This window comes from Lissotriton helveticus, chromosome 5_1 (genome assembly GCF_964261635.1).
Source record: "Lissotriton helveticus chromosome 5_1, aLisHel1.1, whole genome shotgun sequence".
In the NCBI taxonomy this organism is placed as follows: Eukaryota; Metazoa; Chordata; class Amphibia; order Caudata; family Salamandridae; genus Lissotriton; species Lissotriton helveticus.
Window position 1 is genome coordinate 290,302,158 of NC_136065.1, and position 17,067 is coordinate 290,319,224.

At 49.2% G+C, this 17,067-nt stretch overlaps 1 protein-coding gene and 1 long non-coding RNA gene across 2 annotated transcripts in view; both read right to left on the bottom strand.

Moving 5' to 3' along the window:
- LOC144754452 (TAR DNA-binding protein 43-like) overlaps window positions 1-8,873 on the bottom strand; it is a 47,290-nt gene extending 38,417 nt beyond the window's left edge. Inside the window, exon 1 of the mRNA XM_078642240.1 lies at window positions 8,738-8,873. The gene's annotated coding sequence lies outside the window, so the exon portion shown is untranslated. The remainder of the gene's footprint in view (window positions 1-8,737) is intronic.
- Window positions 8,874-9,460: 587 nt separating this feature from the next.
- The window catches only part of LOC144753121 (uncharacterized), a 45,717-nt gene continuing 38,110 nt past the window's right edge, over window positions 9,461-17,067 (bottom strand). Inside the window, exon 3 of the long non-coding RNA XR_013594205.1 lies at window positions 9,461-9,708. This is a non-coding gene — a long non-coding RNA (uncharacterized LOC144753121). The remainder of the gene's footprint in view (window positions 9,709-17,067) is intronic.

A 17,067-nucleotide genomic window follows, 5' to 3' on the forward strand; every position in this document is an offset into this window, starting at 1 on the left:
TTTCCCCTAGTATCTAACACCGATCTCCCCCTTTTAATTAACCATATAAAATCTGGCTCCCCTAATGACCTCATACCTGCGAAAATGATGGCCCCTCTAAACTCCTTCCTAGGCCCATTCATACAAACCATCTTAAATCAATCCCTTAGTGAAGGACAGGTGCCATCTGAGTGGAAACAAGCAGTAGTCAATCCAATTCGGAAAAATACCACACTACCTTGGTCTGACTTATCAAACCTCAGACCCATCTCCCTCCTACCCTACCTCAGTAAACTCACCGAGAAGCATGTTAACACTCACCTGTCGAATTACATCGAGGCAGCGGAGGGCCTGGACCCATCTCAATCTGGTTTCAGGCCCAATCACAGCACTGAATCAGCCCTCCTCTCCGTGACCGACAACATCAGGATGTCACTGGACAGGGGGGAATCAGTGATTCTAGTGCTGTTAGACTTATCCGCTGCCTTCGACACGGTATCACATGAACTTCTTCTCGAAAGACTGAGTGATGTGGGGGTAGGAGGTACGGCTCTATCATGGCTGCAAAGCTTTCTCTCTGGCCGTACTCAAGGTGTCAGACTGGGCTCTCATTCTTCACCATCAAGAGTGCTAACTAAGGGAGTGCCACAGGGCTCGTGCCTCAGCCCCACGCTTTTTAACATTTATGTGGCCCCCTTAGCTAATTTGATAAGATCTTTCGAATTTACTCCTGTGTCATACGCTGATGACACCCAGCTTTTATTCCCCTTTCAAACTCTCTCACCGGCAATTCAGTCATCATTTGCGGATGGGATGAGAGCAGTAGCACATTGGATGGCTCAAAATTTTCTTCAATGCAATGTGTCCAAAACCGAGGTTATGCTGTTTGGAGGGGCGACTCTTCTTTGGTCCCCAGAATGGTTGCCCTCGGAGCTAGGCCCCCTTCCCACACCCAAACCAATAGCAAAAAGCCTTGGCGTCAAACTAGACCAGGCGCTCCTGCTTAGGAGCACACCACGCAAGTGGCAGGTGCTTGCCTCCATGTGGTGGGGCTTTTGAGACGCGCCTTCCCATTTCTTCCAGATAGTCATAGAAAAACTCTCATCCAAACTCTTATAATAAGCAGAATGGACTACTGCAACGGACTATATATATCAGCAAATGAAGAACAGCTAGATAAACTTCAGGTTGTCCAAAATACGGCAGCTAGACTGGCCCTCAATGCCCCTCCCAGAACGCCTTCCCGCCCTTTACTTCGCCAACTTCACTGGCTACCAGTAAAGCAGCGCATTAAATTTAAAATCTGTAATATTATACATAGATGCCTGTTTGGTACTAGCCCCAGTTATCTAAAAGAAAAATTTATACCTTACATCCCTGGACGCACTCTACGTTCCAGCAACCATCTACTGCTACAGGTCCCAAAGATAAGAAGAGCCGGACAGGGAGGTCGAGCCCTGTCTTATAAAGGACCTATCCTCTGGAACTCTCTACCCACCGAACTGAAACAGATCAGGAATTTAGAACCATTTAGGAAGAAACTGAAAACTTACCTCTTTACTTTGCCTTAAAATTTATTTGACCTCCCCTCTTCAGCTCTAATTCATACAGTAAACTGTCTAAATGCAAGTAACAGCGCAGAGATATCCCTTCGGGAATTGACTCAGGCGCTTAACAAGCAAATAAATAAATAAAATAAAGATCAAGACATGGTCGGACAAGTTGCCCTGATGCTGGGCCCACTGAAACTTCAGGTCCCACTGCAGAGCCCGCATCCGCCACCGGGCGTGATGCACCAGAAGGATACAGGAGGCCATCAGCCCCAGAAGCCGCAGCGTCAACCTGACCGAGACTCGGGATAAAGGCTGAAAGATCGTAATCAGAGCCTGAATATCCCGAACCCGCTGTTCGGGAGGATAAACCGGAAACTGCGCCGAATCTAGAACCGCTCCGATGAAGAGGAGCTTCTGAGAGGGACACGGGTGCGACTTCGGCACATTGATGGAGAACCCCAGCAGGTGCAGGAGGTCGGCAGTAGTCTGGAGGTGGCTGATGACTGTCTGGGGCAAGCCCGCCTTCAACAACCAGTCGTCGAGGTTGGGGAAGACTGAAACCCCTGAGCTGCGACCACCGTCATTACTTTCGTGAACACACGTGGGGCACTGGTAAGGCCGAAGGGGAGCACGGTAAACTGAAGTGCTCGTGGCCTACCGCGAACTGCAGGTAACGCCGGTGGGCCGGCAGGACGGGGATGTGAAAATAAGCGGCCTGCGAGTCCAACGCTACTATCCAGTCTCCAGGGTCTAGGGCAGCTAAGACCTGAGCCAATGTCAGCATCTTGAAGTTCTCCTTCCGGAGGAAGCCGTTGACGTTCCGTAGGTCCAAGATAGGGCGTAGGCCCCCTTTGCCCTTCTTTATTTATTTATCCAATTTCTTAAGCGCACTACCACCTAACAGGCATCTTGGCGCTGGTAACTCTGAGACCGTGACAGCACAGGAGTGGGATGAAGCGCAGGGCTAGTTCATAGGGAATAGCCAGGTTTTACGGTTCTTTCTGAACGCAAGCAGCTCCCCATGTTGCCGCAGTACAAGAGGTAGAGTGTTCCACAGCCTAGCTGCGGCCACCCTGAATCTTCTGCCCCCTGCCCTGACTTTGTTGAAGCGTGGTACTTTTACTAACATTCCTTTCGAAGAGCGAAGCTCTCTGCCCGGAACGTACCACTCAAACATTTGCTGAAAAGAGATTGGACCTTTTCCGTGCAGGGCTTTAAAAACTAGGCACAGAGATTTAAATTTAACTCTCTGTGCCACTGGCAACCAATGCAGCTCCGAAAGTGCTCCAGAGGCAGAGGTCTGCCTTGACCAGCCCAGTACCAACCTAGCCGCAGCAGATTTAACCCGCTGGAGCCCGTCTAGCAGGAATTGGGGGGATCCAAGGAGTAGAGCATTACAATAATCTACCCGACTAAGTATGGTACTGCGTGCAATTAGGGCACGGGCTTGAGATGGTAGGAGGGGAAAGATCTTCCTCAAAGAGCGCATAATCCCCAGACAGCAGCTCACCACTTTCCCCACATGCACCTCCAGAGAGAGGTCACAGTCAAATGTGACCCCTAGGTTGCGAACTGTTTTTACCGGCAAGCCGGGGTTGGGGAACTCTGGTGGCCACAGATTCATGGGCGGCCCTTCCCTGGTCTTATGCGTTTTAACATGCATCAGTTCAGTCTTAGCAATGTTAAATTGTAGGGAATTCTCCTTCAGCCATTGTGTCATATCTCCTAAACATCTATGAAACTCTTCTGCTGAGATGGACCGCTCTCCCTCCAGGGAGAGAATGAGTTGAGTGTCATCAGCGTAATTGATGACTTTAATAGATTAACGCTTGAGGATCTTCAGCAGGGGTCTCAAATAAACATTAAAGAGAATGGGGCTGATGGCCGAGCCCTGAGGTACCCCATGAGGAACAGGAGTAAAGGCAGATTGGTAAGGAGGAAGGGATACTGCTTGCTGTCTCCCTGAGAGAAAGGAGTGGAACCATCTCAGGGCCGCCCCCGTGACTCCCACCTCACTCAGCCTCCTTCTTGGGTACCAGAAAGTAGTGGAAGTAACAACCACATCATACTTCTGGCCCAGGAACGCGCTTGATGGCCCCCTTGGCCAAGAGGGCCGTAACTTCCTCTTGTAGAAGTCTCAAGGGATCCCCCGACACGCGGTGGCATGGCTGAAGGGGACGCCTCGAAGGGGAGGGAGTAGCCCCTTCGGACGATTTGTAGCACCCACCTGTCCGAAGTGACAGTGCGCCAGTGGTGGAGGTGATGGCGGACCCTGCCCCCCACTAGCGTCACATGGGCCTGAAAGCACAGACTAGGAGGGTTTTGAGGAGGATGCTGCAGGTGTGGACTGGCCTCGCCGTTGTCCCCGACCGCCGCCACGGCGGATGGTAGTCTGCAGCCCGTGGCTGGCAGAACGTGTGGGGGTGCCCCTTCCTTGGCCACGAAAGGAGCAAAAGGCAGCCGTTTGCTGGCGCGGGGCAGAGAGGACTTGGCCGTAGCCCTGGAGTCCTTAAAGCGCTCAAGCGCATGACCTGCCTCGTCGCCAAAGAGGCGACGGCCATCGAACGGCATGTCCATAGGTGTGTTTTGGACATCAGCCGAGACGTTGGCAGATCTCAACCAGGCGTGGCGACGAATCGCCACCGTCTTTGCCATCGCTCTGCCCAGTGAGTCAGTAGTGTCCAGCCCACACCGGATGGAATAACATGCCGCATCTCGACCCTCCACAAGGGCTTTGCCGAGTTTAACCCTGACTTCCACCGGACATTCTGGCAGCACGTCCGCGACCTTATCTCACAGAGAGTGGGTGTAGCGGCCCAAGAGGCATGCGGTATTGACTGACCGCAATCCCAAACTTAGGGAGGAGAATACTCTCTTTCCGTATTGCTCGTACCGCTTGGATTCCCGGTCGGGGGGAGCCGACGGGAATGCGGTCTGGAAATTAGAGGCCTGGATGACCAGGTTCTCTGGAGTGGGGTGGGTAGACAGAAAGCAAGGGTTGCCCAGAGCCGGGCGGTGGCGCCTGGCCACGTTCCTATCCACAGGCGGACCATTGGCAGGCTTGGACCAAGTGCCCAGAAGAACGTCTGATAGGGCCTCATTAAACGGCAGCAGAGGCTCGGCCGAACTTGCCTGCGGTTTAAGGACCTCAGTGAGGAGGTTAGTCCTCGCGGCAGCGACGGGGACCTCAAGGCACATGGTCTTGGCCGCCCTCATCAGCACCACGCTATAGGCAGCCCCCTCCTCCGTAGCCACGCTAGGAGGGGAGACAAAACCAGTGTCGGGCGAAGTGTCCAGACCACTGGCATCCCAAGCTCTCCTGTCCAGTCCGTAGAATACTGACACTCGCGTGCCACAGGGTCCTCAGACCCCTCCCTGTCACCCATCGCATGGTACTCAGGCTCAAAGGTTGGGGCCGGGTCATAGAAATAAAAATCTCCCATCGGCGTCGAGAGCGGCGCCGCTCCGACGCCGGACCTGAACTGAGGGCAGGACCAGGGACGGCGACGTCCTGGGACGGCGCCGGGGGAGACACCCTTGGGGCCGGCGAGGTCAACCGGTGGTGACCCGGAACCGGATCCAGTGGGGCCCTGCGGCGTCGGGATTTGGAAGTCAGAAGAGCGATGACGTCTCTTCGACTTCTTGTGCTTACCTGAGGAGCCCATGGACGACTCCCGGAGCCATGGTGACTCCGACCCCGCGACCGGTCCCTCGACCTCCTCGCGGACCGGGACCTCGAGCGGCGCGGAGCCGACTGCCGGAGCTCGAGTCGCTTGCGGGACCGCTCCCGCCTAGCCTTAGACGTCAGGGCTCGACAGTCGGAGCAGGCCTCGTCGTCGTGGTTGAGGCCTAGGTAATGAAGACACCGGCGATGGGGGTCGGTAACCGACGTCAGTCAGTCGCAGTTGGCGCAGGGTTTGAACCCGGGCATCCCTACCGGCACCGTCGGAGTCGTACAGACTTTGAAGCAGATCAAAAATGATCAAAAAAGTTTAGTCAAAAATAGACTAAGGGTAACACTTTTTCCCGGATCAGCGCTTGCTGGTGCGGAAAAAAGAAGAACTGACGTCAGCACTAAGAGGCAGAGTCTAAGTACTCCGACGACATCACGGCGCCGACGACGGACGCGGAGCCGCTGACGACGCGCATAGGTACTGCTGCGCAAAACATTTCCGGATCCAGTCTGACGCCTGGGGATATTCTAAGGTAAGGAATCTATCACTAACGTGTCTCTTTCAGATCTATATTATAGACCACCTTTTTATCTCAAACCTAAATCTGTTTGTGCACTTTGTGGCAGTATATCTTATACAGTGTATAAATGCTGTACATATTCACAGTGTTTTCTGTCATATGCTGGGGCCTATTAACACTAAAAACCTCACAGGTCACGATTCCCCATTGCACAGACCACAATTCAATTCTGTGGCTCTCTGGTCACACACACTGGTATCTGCAGTGATTACATTAACCAATGGAGGTTTCACAACATAAAAAGTGCACCTCTCACTGATTAGTTGACCTTGAATTTTTCATTTAAAATGATGCATTCAATTTTCTTTTAAGGTTTGTGTTTTTTTAAATAGTTACTAAAAAGGTCAAAGGCCAACAAAATAGCTACAGAATATTTGTTGTCACGCCTTTGATCCCGCTCCCATGTTCACTGACCCAGTCCCAGTTGTACTCAGGATCAAAGTCTCCATACTTTTTTAATGCACTTTAACCATTGCTTACCGCAATCAAATAAGGTGAACAATGGATTCCCCATTTCTGGGGCATAACTGATTCATGACACACAGAGCTGATGGACGGAATGCAGAACATATCACAACATTCACCCCCAGTCAAGAGATCTGGGTTAAATCCATCATTCTTTTGCACACCATGCCTCCCCAGTTTAGACCTGGCCATATACAAATCAGTCTTGACCCTATGCCTAATCAGAGCAGACCAGCCCAAACTGCCAAGCCAGGTCATCCCTGGACCGGAAACAAGCACCCTAGGACCAGTTTCGGGGGTTCACCCCTCATCAGCCAGGATAGCCTGGATCCAGTGGCACAGTGAGCCCGGGACCTATGTCTGGGCATACCCAGCGCACTTAGGGCAAGAAAGCAAAAGACACAGAGTTGATGGACGGAATGCTGAACAAATCAAAACATTCAGCCCCAGTCAAGACATCTGGGTAAAATCCATTCATTCTTTTGCTCACCATGCCACCCCAGTTTAGACCTGGCCATTTGCTAATCATTCTTGACCATGTGCCTCATGGGAACAGTTGAGCCAGAACTGCCAAGCCACGTCCTCCCTGGACCGGAAACAAGCATCCTAGGACCGGTTTCGGGGTTTAAGTGAACTGAGGTGGCGAAGTGAGCCAAAGAATGGTGATGGATTCAACACTGATCTGTGACGGGGTGAGTGTCTGAAAAGTTTCAGCGCTCCATCCGTCATCCCCTTGTGTTTGCTTTGTTCGCCCTAAGTTGACAGGGTATGCCCATACATGGGTCCCTTGCGGACTTTGCCACTGCATTCAAGCTAGCCTGACTGATGAAGGGTGTTGCCCAGGAACTGGCCCCAGGATGCTTGTTTCTGGTACAGGGAAAACCTGGCTTGGCAGTTCGGGCTGGACTGTTCCCAAGAGGCACAGAGTCAAGACTGATTTGCATATGACTGGATCTGAACTGAGGTGGCAAAGTGAGCTAAAGAATGAGGATGGATTCAACCCAGATCTGTGACTGGGCGTGAGTGTCTGAAAAGTTTCAGCGCTCGGTATATCATCTCCTTGTGTTTGCTTAACTAATTCATACCTGGAGAGCACAGCACTATGCCATTACAAAACCACCTTAATGGCCGCAGGCAAATGGGAGGTGTGAAAAGGTTCATGACACTATTAAGGAAATTCGGATAATTAGTGTAGAACAGGGCGAAAACCGTAAATGGGCAATCTACAGCTGCCTACGTAACTAAAAGAACAAGTTACTGTGCTCAAGCTAATTGTATATTAGGCCAGACTGTCACAGATTCTCTTCCTCACTGTTAGTTATACATGATATAAACTAGGGTCAGTCTGCAATGGAGGTTGATGAATAACCATTATGCTAGCCTTAAGAGGTATGCCCGTCCGGCCAAAACGAGAGGGTGATAAAGTGCTTTTAAAGGACCAATAATAATAATAATAATAATAAGTTCGCCTTTTGAGTGTGGGCAATGAACCGAGAAAGACATGATAACATCCAAGTTAAATGGTCACCTGACGTGTAATTAGAGATGACTTGACAGAGTAATCGTCTACAGACGGGCTATTATAAATTCTTTAATATGCACGTAGATTGAATTTTGGCTCACTAAGGAGTATTGCTTTTCCCCTTAATACGATTATCTGATTCGTGCATCCTGCCTCCTACGGAACGGTTAAATTAGCAAGGATGGGGGGCTATTTTACATCTAAGAAATGCACATCACACATTACCACAGCAATCACCATTGTCTACAACAGTCACCAGCATTACAACCACGGCACATTATCCATGCGAATTTGCACTCTTTATCACGTGCAAGCCAGAGCCTCTGGCTATGAAAACCTTGCCTTTCAAGAGGACGATTTCCATCCTCCATAACCTGTGGTTGCAGATTATGAATTTATGATCAGATTCAGTCAGGGGAGGAACATATTAACTGCCATCCTACACCAGCAAAAGCAAGACCATTCTCGTCTCATCAACTCAAATATCCGTAGATGCAGCCCCGACCACCATGCGGTCCAGTCAAATCAATCCACACTCCGCGCTCAACTTCGGGTACTGGTCCGTGGAAACGGGAAAATACACTGCTGTTAAATACACTGCTGTTAAGGTGAGGAAAAACATACAGGGGGGGTGTCTTTTTAATAGCTCCACAAATCATTTCACAAATCTCACTAAACCGATTCGCGTAACTATTGCTGTCGCTTAATTCGTCGGGCTTGTTAGGGCATTTTATCAATGGAAATTGCATAATTTTTTGTACTTTGAGACTACGAACTGCTCAACCTCTCTGAATCCAGCATCCGAAATCTAAGGCGCGCTCGCCACCGACTACACCATCAACAAGCAGAGGCGTGCTGACGTCAGGCGTCTGAACAATGACGACCAGCATGTTCGAGGCAAACAAGACCTCAGGCGGAGAAGCCCTTCGCGGAACAGGGTACACAGTCGATGGAAGATACTTACTAGCTCTTCGGCCGCGAGGCCAAGCGGAAGTGTCTCGGAGAAGTCCGTTCTTGTTCCGTGGAAATTCACTATACGCAGCTTCCAATCAGTCTTCCCTGCACCGGAAGAAAATGGCCGCTCCACAGTGGCTTGCGGCAGAAGTACGACATCGGTAGCCACGCCCACTGACTGGGTCTACGGGCTGTGACATAATAGTTTTAGCGATCGTGTTTCCACGTTTGTATTGTCTTCCTGTTCTTCCTTCCGTCATGGTACTGAAAGCTCGCTCTTCAAATGCAGGAATGTATTCGATCTCCGTACAAACCTTTCTGTAGCCCAGCCAAGCGAGGATTATGCATTTCTTACTTGACTTATTACTACAGCAGTTTCACAGGTTAAAAGGGAAAATAGGCACTACATATCATATATATATATATATATATATATATATATATATATATATATATATATATATACATATATATATATATATATATATATATATATATCCAACAAGGCTTACGCGCTGCTACTGCGACGCAATCCAGGCCACACCAGCACGTCTCTTTCAGGTTGCATTTTATTTAAAATGAATAATTCAAAATTTGCAAACATTTGTGACAAGAATTTTCAATTCTATTAAGGACAAGGAGGCGAGGATTATGCTATCTCATTTCTTTAATGAAATGCCCCGCAGCCATAGAAACAATAAACTACATTACCCAGAAACACATGGGCAACAACCATAGAGTTAGGGGTATAAAATGGCATATAGAGAGTCACTCTTCCTCTTTCTTTCGTAACAAAAACTCCAGGAAAGCAGACCATATCCAGTCCGGAAAATCCAATAAGGAAAACAGGAACGCCAAACTAGGAAGTCCAAGGAACATCCAAAACGGCAGAGAGCTTTGCAGACTGTATCCAAAATCCTCCGCAGGAGCAGGAAGGCAGGGACCAGGCCAAACGGAGACATCCTCACTTTGGATCAGATCCTGAAAGCAACACAAAGCTGTAATATCCAAGCCATGTAACAAATGAGCATAAAGCAGAAATGGGGCGGGAAAAACAAGGTATATTTCAAGACATCATCAGAAGTAAAACAGTAAGATTATCATCTGAACAGAATGCAGAGAATAACGGGTGGGATAATCCTCGCCTCCTTGTCCTTAATAGAATTGAAAATTCTTGTCACGAATGTTTGCAAATTTTGAATTCTATGTCAGGACAGGAGGCTCCGATTGTGCTTGTTTAAAGCTGAGCCACCACAACAGAAGCAACATTATCAATAGGCTTAAAGTAAAAGGTTTTGAACACAGAATCAGAGGACCAGTCTGCAGCCTTCATTATATCAAACAAAGTCACTCCCAAAGAAAAGGCTTTAGAGGCCATAGCCCCACGTGCAGAATGTGCCCCAAAAACAGATACATCAATGCCAGCTTCAGCCATAAGCCACCGGACCCACCTGGCTAACGTAGCAGGGGTAACGGGGCGAAAAGGCTTTTGTAACGCAATTGACCTTGCATATCAGAACGTAAAGCAGAAGTACTTACTTCATAATCCTTCAGGCATTGAACGACACAGAGTTTTGGACGTTGAGGAAAAGAAGGATAGGAAATAATGGCAGTATTCGTTTTGGTCCGTCTGGAGAGACGAAACGAAACCCCGTCAGGAGTAAAACTGCGTCCGGCTAGATCCAAAGCCCGAACATCAGAAACCCGCTTGCAGGAAACTAAACAGAGCAACATAGTAAGTTTAGCCGATAATTGTTTACGAGACAGTAAAGAATTAACTGGCCAAGATTCCAGAAAACGTAAGACAATCGAAACATCCCACAAAGAAACATATTTAGGACGAGGGGGAGTTGCTAGGCGAATACCCTTGAGCAATTTGACAACCAGAGGATGCTCACCTACCGGTTTACCGTCCAAATGGGGATGACCTGCAGAAATAGCGGAACGAAAGTTGTTCACAGTACGATAGGCCAAGCCAGAAGAAGCGAGCGAGGCCAAAAAATTGACCATTACAGAAACATCTGCCGAAGAGGGATTAACTTGCCGTTGAGCACACCAGTCACTCCAACGCTTCCAGGCTCCCCTGTATCGTTTGTGGGTACTAGGGGACCAGGCGTCACTGATGAATTTGGAAGCGTCTGCAGAAAGGCCTGGGACTGACCAGCGCTCCCCGAAATTCGCCACGCCAGAAGAAGGAGAGAGCCTGACTGGATCAGGGGATGCGGATTCTGAAGCGGATCCAGCAGAAGATTCCACTTCTGGGGAAGAAGGAACGGCACTGCACAAGCCATTTCCAGGAGAACCGGGAACCACGCTTGAGCCCTCCAAAGAGGAGTGATCAGAATCAATTCCGACTGATACCTCTTCGCGTAAGCCAGAACCCTGGGAATCATCATGAACGGGGGAAAGGCATAACACAGAGCAGTCGGCCATGGTTGAAGAAAAGCGTCCGTGGCAAGAGCCGCCGGATCCGGTCTCCAACTGAAGAAACGTGGAAGTTGGGAGTTGAGACGGGAGGCAAAGAGATCCAGTTGACAAGGGCCCCAAGACCGGAGGAGAAGACGGAACACCCGAGGATGAAGCCTCCAATCGCTGAAATCTCGCAGATATCTCGAGTTCCAGTCCGCCACAAGATTGTTGCACCCTGGAAGGTATTCGGCAATAACCGTGATCCTGTGGTGCAGACAATAATGCCAAAACTCCTTGGCAATCTCCGCTAACAAACGGGACCTTGTTCCCCCCAGTTTGTTGATGTACCGGACCGTGGACACATTGTCCATCCGGAGAAGTATGTAGCAGTTGGACTGAAGAGGGGAGAGGCAGCGAATTGCGAAAGAGCCCGCCAATAGCTCCAGACAATTGATGTGGAGGGACAGTTCCTGGGGAGACCAACGACCCCCCGTCGAGACCGGACCGCACCGGGCTCCCCAGCCCCAGCGGCTGGCATCCGATTCTATCACTACTTCCGGAGTGGAACCGAACAGGGGTCGACCATTCCATGCCTCCATATGATCCAGAGTATGCACGAGGGGGTATACCCATGTATGGTCACTGGGACCTGGGTTGTAAGTATACTAGAAGGAAGGGGTCCCAGTGTATCAAGGGAACTAATTAGACAATTAGAACACAATTATTCAAAGCACAAATGTTTACAGATCCGCACGGTTTAATTCACAGTGGGATAGAGTATCATATACAAATAGTAGAATGCAATAAACTGTATTAACGTCATACAGTGCCCCAGGTGGGAGAAGGAACGTGATAGTGAGGATAGCGTGAAGTGAAGGGATTAGGTGACAGTAAAATCAGTTGTTTAAGCATATATACGTGACACCAATGCGGTGGCAACAACTTGTATATCACATAATAGTCACTTGTTCAAACAAAGGCATACTACACCAGGTACAGCATATATACAATATTGGTGTGTAGTTGCCACAATAAAAACAAACAGTCGACGTTTCGACCCTTTTGAGGTTGCAGGATCGTTTTAACCTTGCTGTCGGGTCTTCATCAGGACCAGGGGGGTGGGGGCAAAGGACCGCAAGTCAGCGTGTCACATGGCTCACAGGCGGCGGGTCAAATGGTTAAAACAAGTAGATGAATACCGCATCAGTTCGCGGCGGTACACAGGTCGTCAAAGAACGGAAAAATACAATCGTCAATTGCAGGCTAAATGCTCTGCGGGACGGGTCGATTTGGGCGGTGACTGAATATATCAGTGTTCGGTAAAGTCCAAAGTCGGCGATTTCAGGCTGAGATGAGTTCGGTAGATTGTTCTCTGTGGCTCCGTTAGCGAGATGCAGTATTCATCTACTTGTTTTAACCATTTGACCCGCCGCCTGTGAGCCATGTGACACGCTGACTTGCGGTCCTTTGCCCCCACCCCCCTGGTCCTGATGAAGACCCGACAGCAAGGTTAAAACGATCCTGCAACCTCAAAAGGGTCGAAACGTCGACTGTTTGTTTTTATTGTGGCAACTACACACCAATATTGTATATATGCTGTACCTGGTGTAGTATGCCTTTGTTTGAACAAGTGACTATTATGTGATATACAAGTTGTTGCCACCGCATTGGTGTCACGTATATATGCTTAAACAACTGATTTTACTGTCACCTAATCCCTTCACTTCACGCTATCCTCACTATCACGTTCCTTCTCCCACCTGGGGCACTGTATGACGTTAATACAGTTTATTGCATTCTACTATTTGTATATGATACTCTATCCCACTGTGAATTAAACCGTGCGGATCTGTAAACATTTGTGCTTTGAATAATTGTGTTCTAATTGTCTAATTAGTTCCCTTGATACACTGGGACCCCTTCCTTCTAGTATCCATATGATCCAGCCACCACTGCATCTCTGCTTTCGCCTCCTCCGATAGGGGAATCTGATCGGAATAACGAAGGCCGCTCCGAAGATGGCGAATCCTCAGACGTTGTAGAGCCCTGTAATGCAGCGGGGCCGGGAATATCGCTTGCAGAGAGGAAGCTAAAAGACCTACAACTCGTGCTACGACCTCAATGACACAGTCTGTTTCGAAATAACAGAAGTCAATTCCCTTTTGATATACCGAATCTTTTGATTCGGCAAAAGAAGTTGACAAGTGAGAGAGTTGACTTCGAAACCCAAGAAGTCGATCACCTGAGTTGGACGCAACACAGACTTCTGAGCGTTCATCAAGAAACCGAGGGACTGCAAAAGTTCGATGGTCCAAGTAAGATGAGACATCAATTTGACTGGGCAATCCGCTAGAAGGAGGATGTCGTCCAAGTAAATGATCAACCGAACACCCCGACCGCGGAGAGACTCGGCGACTGGCCTTAACAGCTTCGTGAAGCACCAAGGTGCTGAGGATAGGCCGAAGGGAAGAACTTGATATTGTTACCAAGTACCCAACCAATAGAACTGAAGAAAACGGCGATGGGGAGGAAAGATCGGGACCGACAGATAAGCGTCTTTGAGGTCCAGACGAACCATCCAATGCTTGTCCCGCAAAAGATCTCTCAAGAGATGGATGCCCTCCATCTTGAAGTGGCGATAAACCACCCCCCCGTTGAAGTCCTTCAAGTTGAGAACCAACCTCGATCCCCCTCCCTTCTTCTCCACTAGAAAGACCGTGCTGACGAACCCTCGTGGATGACGTTCGGTCGGAACAATGGCCCCCTTTTGGAGAAGTGATTTGAGTTCCTCTGTGATGAACTCTTGATCCCTTTGGGAAAAAGACATTGGAGAAGGAAGACGAGTTTGACATTGGGGATGGTAAAACTCTATCCTGTAGCCCTGAACCGTCTCCAGCACCCAAGCATCGCTGGAGATCAATTGCCAATTGTGGAGAAAAAACTGAATCCTGCCCCCCAGAACAACACTGCATGCTGGAATTAGGCTCACCTGAAGTTCCGGAATCGTGATATCCACCGGCTTGACCGCCGGAGCGTCCTTTCTGGTATTGACCTCGTCCTTTTCGTGAGGGATAAAAGTTGGACCTCTTGTTGTAATTGGAGTCCTGATGACCCCCTCTGTTGGCCTGATAACCTCTCTGCGAGGACTGCTGCTGCTGACCGCGGCCGAACGAGCGTCCCCTACCACGTCCGGCCTTGGCAAAAACCGGACGGAACGCACGCCGGAGAGTTGCTTGCGCCTTGTCCAATCCGCTGAAGGTACTCACGAATTGGGTCAGTTCCTTCAAAAAAGGTTGCCCAAAAAGCAAACCTTGAGCAGCAGGACCCGAGTCGGAGGTAGAGAGCTCCGCCAACTTCGGGTCAAGTTTCAACAAAATTGAACGACGCCTCTCACTAGAGAGTGCGCAGTTTGCATTGCCGGGTTGGCAAATGGCACGTTGAGCCCACTCAATGAGTTCGTCCGGGTCCACCATGGTTGAAGATTCTTTAGCGATAAAGCCAAGATCGAGGATCTTAGTCAGGGGACACAACATGTCCAAAACTTTATCCTGACAGTGTTAAAACCTGAATCGGGTCGGGGACAATCGATATTTGCCCGGCGGTATTGCCTCTGTGACCCTCTAGTTATTTAATCAATGAAGAGGCAGGCGCTGGAGACTGGAAAGCAGGAAACAAGGTTTTTATTTTCTCCGGAGGAGAACACAACGAAACGGACAGAAGGTATCGTTCTGAGGTGCTCTAGCTTACGTTTGAGGCCTGGCCCCTTATATACAGTGTTTGTGGTTTTTATTACAGTTTACATACATATGACAAAGCTTTGATATACGGAAAGACATTCCCGGAATCCCCCTTTGGGCCCGTTCCCACACACATTTACAGTTGAAGTCCCCACCCTAGTCATAACAGGTGATGAGTATCACGCAGCTGGATATTCCGCCGATTCACGGAATGTGGGGGGTTTGATCGGATCTCATGGAGTGGGGGCTTTGATCAACCCGGGGATCCTTTGATGGGGGAAGCTTTCTATTGTACGGGGAGGGGCAAGGAATGGTATCGGCAGAGCTGGGTGTCGGCCTGGGAACGGGGAAGACAAAACGGGCACACGGGGAAAAAGGGGGTTTGCATCTAAGGGCCGGAGATCATGAAAGGGAAGCAGGGAGGTGTCGCGCTGGGAACAGGATGAGGGCCTGGGGCAGAGCAGCGCCGAAGAGGGGTTTATGACTCAAGGCAGGTGCAAGCAGGGGGTGGTCAGCGTGCAGGCTTAGTGAAGGCGAAGGGCTATGTCAGGGGCCAGCAGCATGCAAAAGGGTTCGCTCTGATCGGGGCATCTAAAAAAATGGCGGGCGCGCACGACAAAAGTGTGGCATCAGGGGAAGAGGCAAGATGGCGCAGATAATGTTCACCAAAACGTACTAATTTTCAACAGTCCTCCCTTTAACATATTCAAGACATCTTGCTGGTTCATTTTCTACTCGGTTCTATTGAGGTGGGCATGAGAAAGAAAACGGTAGGAACCCTAGAGGAAAAGAGTTGTAAACAATACATTTTAACATTTCTAGTTTTTAGGAGGTGGGCCTATTTGATAAACTTTGATCAATTTGTTTAGCAGGAAAGTCATAGGAATGTAATACAAAAACGATTCTGTAGCGAGAGCAGCAAGCATATTTCATACTGGCAGGTTATTACATATATATCAGGTTCGGATTGGAGCATGATCAATACAATGGCGGCTGGGAGAGAAATGAGGTCTAGCAGAAACGGCGATTGGGGATGTCAAATGTTCGAAGTTTAACGAGTTCTCATCATTCTTTGTTGCCTTTCGTTGGCGCTGTTGAGCACCGGCGGTGGAGCTACAAGTCCAGCTCTGTTCTAAGTTCTGCGTTGCAGGGCACGACCCTTTCCTCGCGTTTCTGGTCGGAAAGGTCCTTTTCGCCCTGTGTCCTTTGAGGTGTTTGTCAGAAAGTTCAGATGGAAGAAGAGCGTACAAAACAGTCCATAGGGTAGGTCAGAGGAAAAGGGGGATGGAGCAAGGCCAAAGTAGGAACAAACTAGGGGAACGAGAGACTTCAAACAGGCGGGCGTGTGACCGAATTCAGAGAGCGGGGACTTGTCGACAGACACTGGACATCGAGCAGGGGCATCAGGTCGACCCTTTCTTCTCATGTTGTCGAAAACAGTGCCTCGTCCTGCAGCTCTTTTCTGTCGTGGTCTCGCCTTGGCTAATGTCGCAGGTGTTCCTTAGTCTGCAGTCAGGCCTCGTGCTCCCACATCCGGTCCTTCTCTCCTCCAACAGCAGTACCCTTAAACAAGTTTGAAAAGACAGTCTTTAGAGAATTTGCAGATGAAGATAATTAAAAAGTCTATTTCTCTCCCAGCTCCAGGCAAAGAATGAAAAATGCCCGTTATATTAGTGTTCACAACTGGCATATGAATGACCGGTGGCGGGCCTGTTGGATTTACTATGACTTTCCTTTACAATTATTTATCACAGTCACGACGGTTCATCTGATGGTGACCCACCTCCGTGAGACGGACCTGGCAAAGATATGCCGTTCTCTAGAGTTTTACATTTACAAAGGGTACTGTGAGTCGTCAACATGGTACTACACAGGTATTTTGCTGAGAGACGAACATGGCTAAACATTTCCTTTCTATCGATGCATCCTGCCTTTCAACTACTACGGGGTTCATTTCGATGATTTCTTTACCTTGGACTAGTCTGTTAACCTTGTAAAACATCATTCTGGATCCTACGTAACCTTTTATAGCCCGATTACTTAATTAGGAAGGACAGGGGTTTTATGGGGAACAACCAGGGACATAGGAAACTTGTGGTAAGGGCATAAATCGACCCATCTCTCACAACCGGAAATGAGGGGTAGTTTCATAATTCCAGTTTTTGGGCGGCTGATACAGGGGAGGTAACAGGGG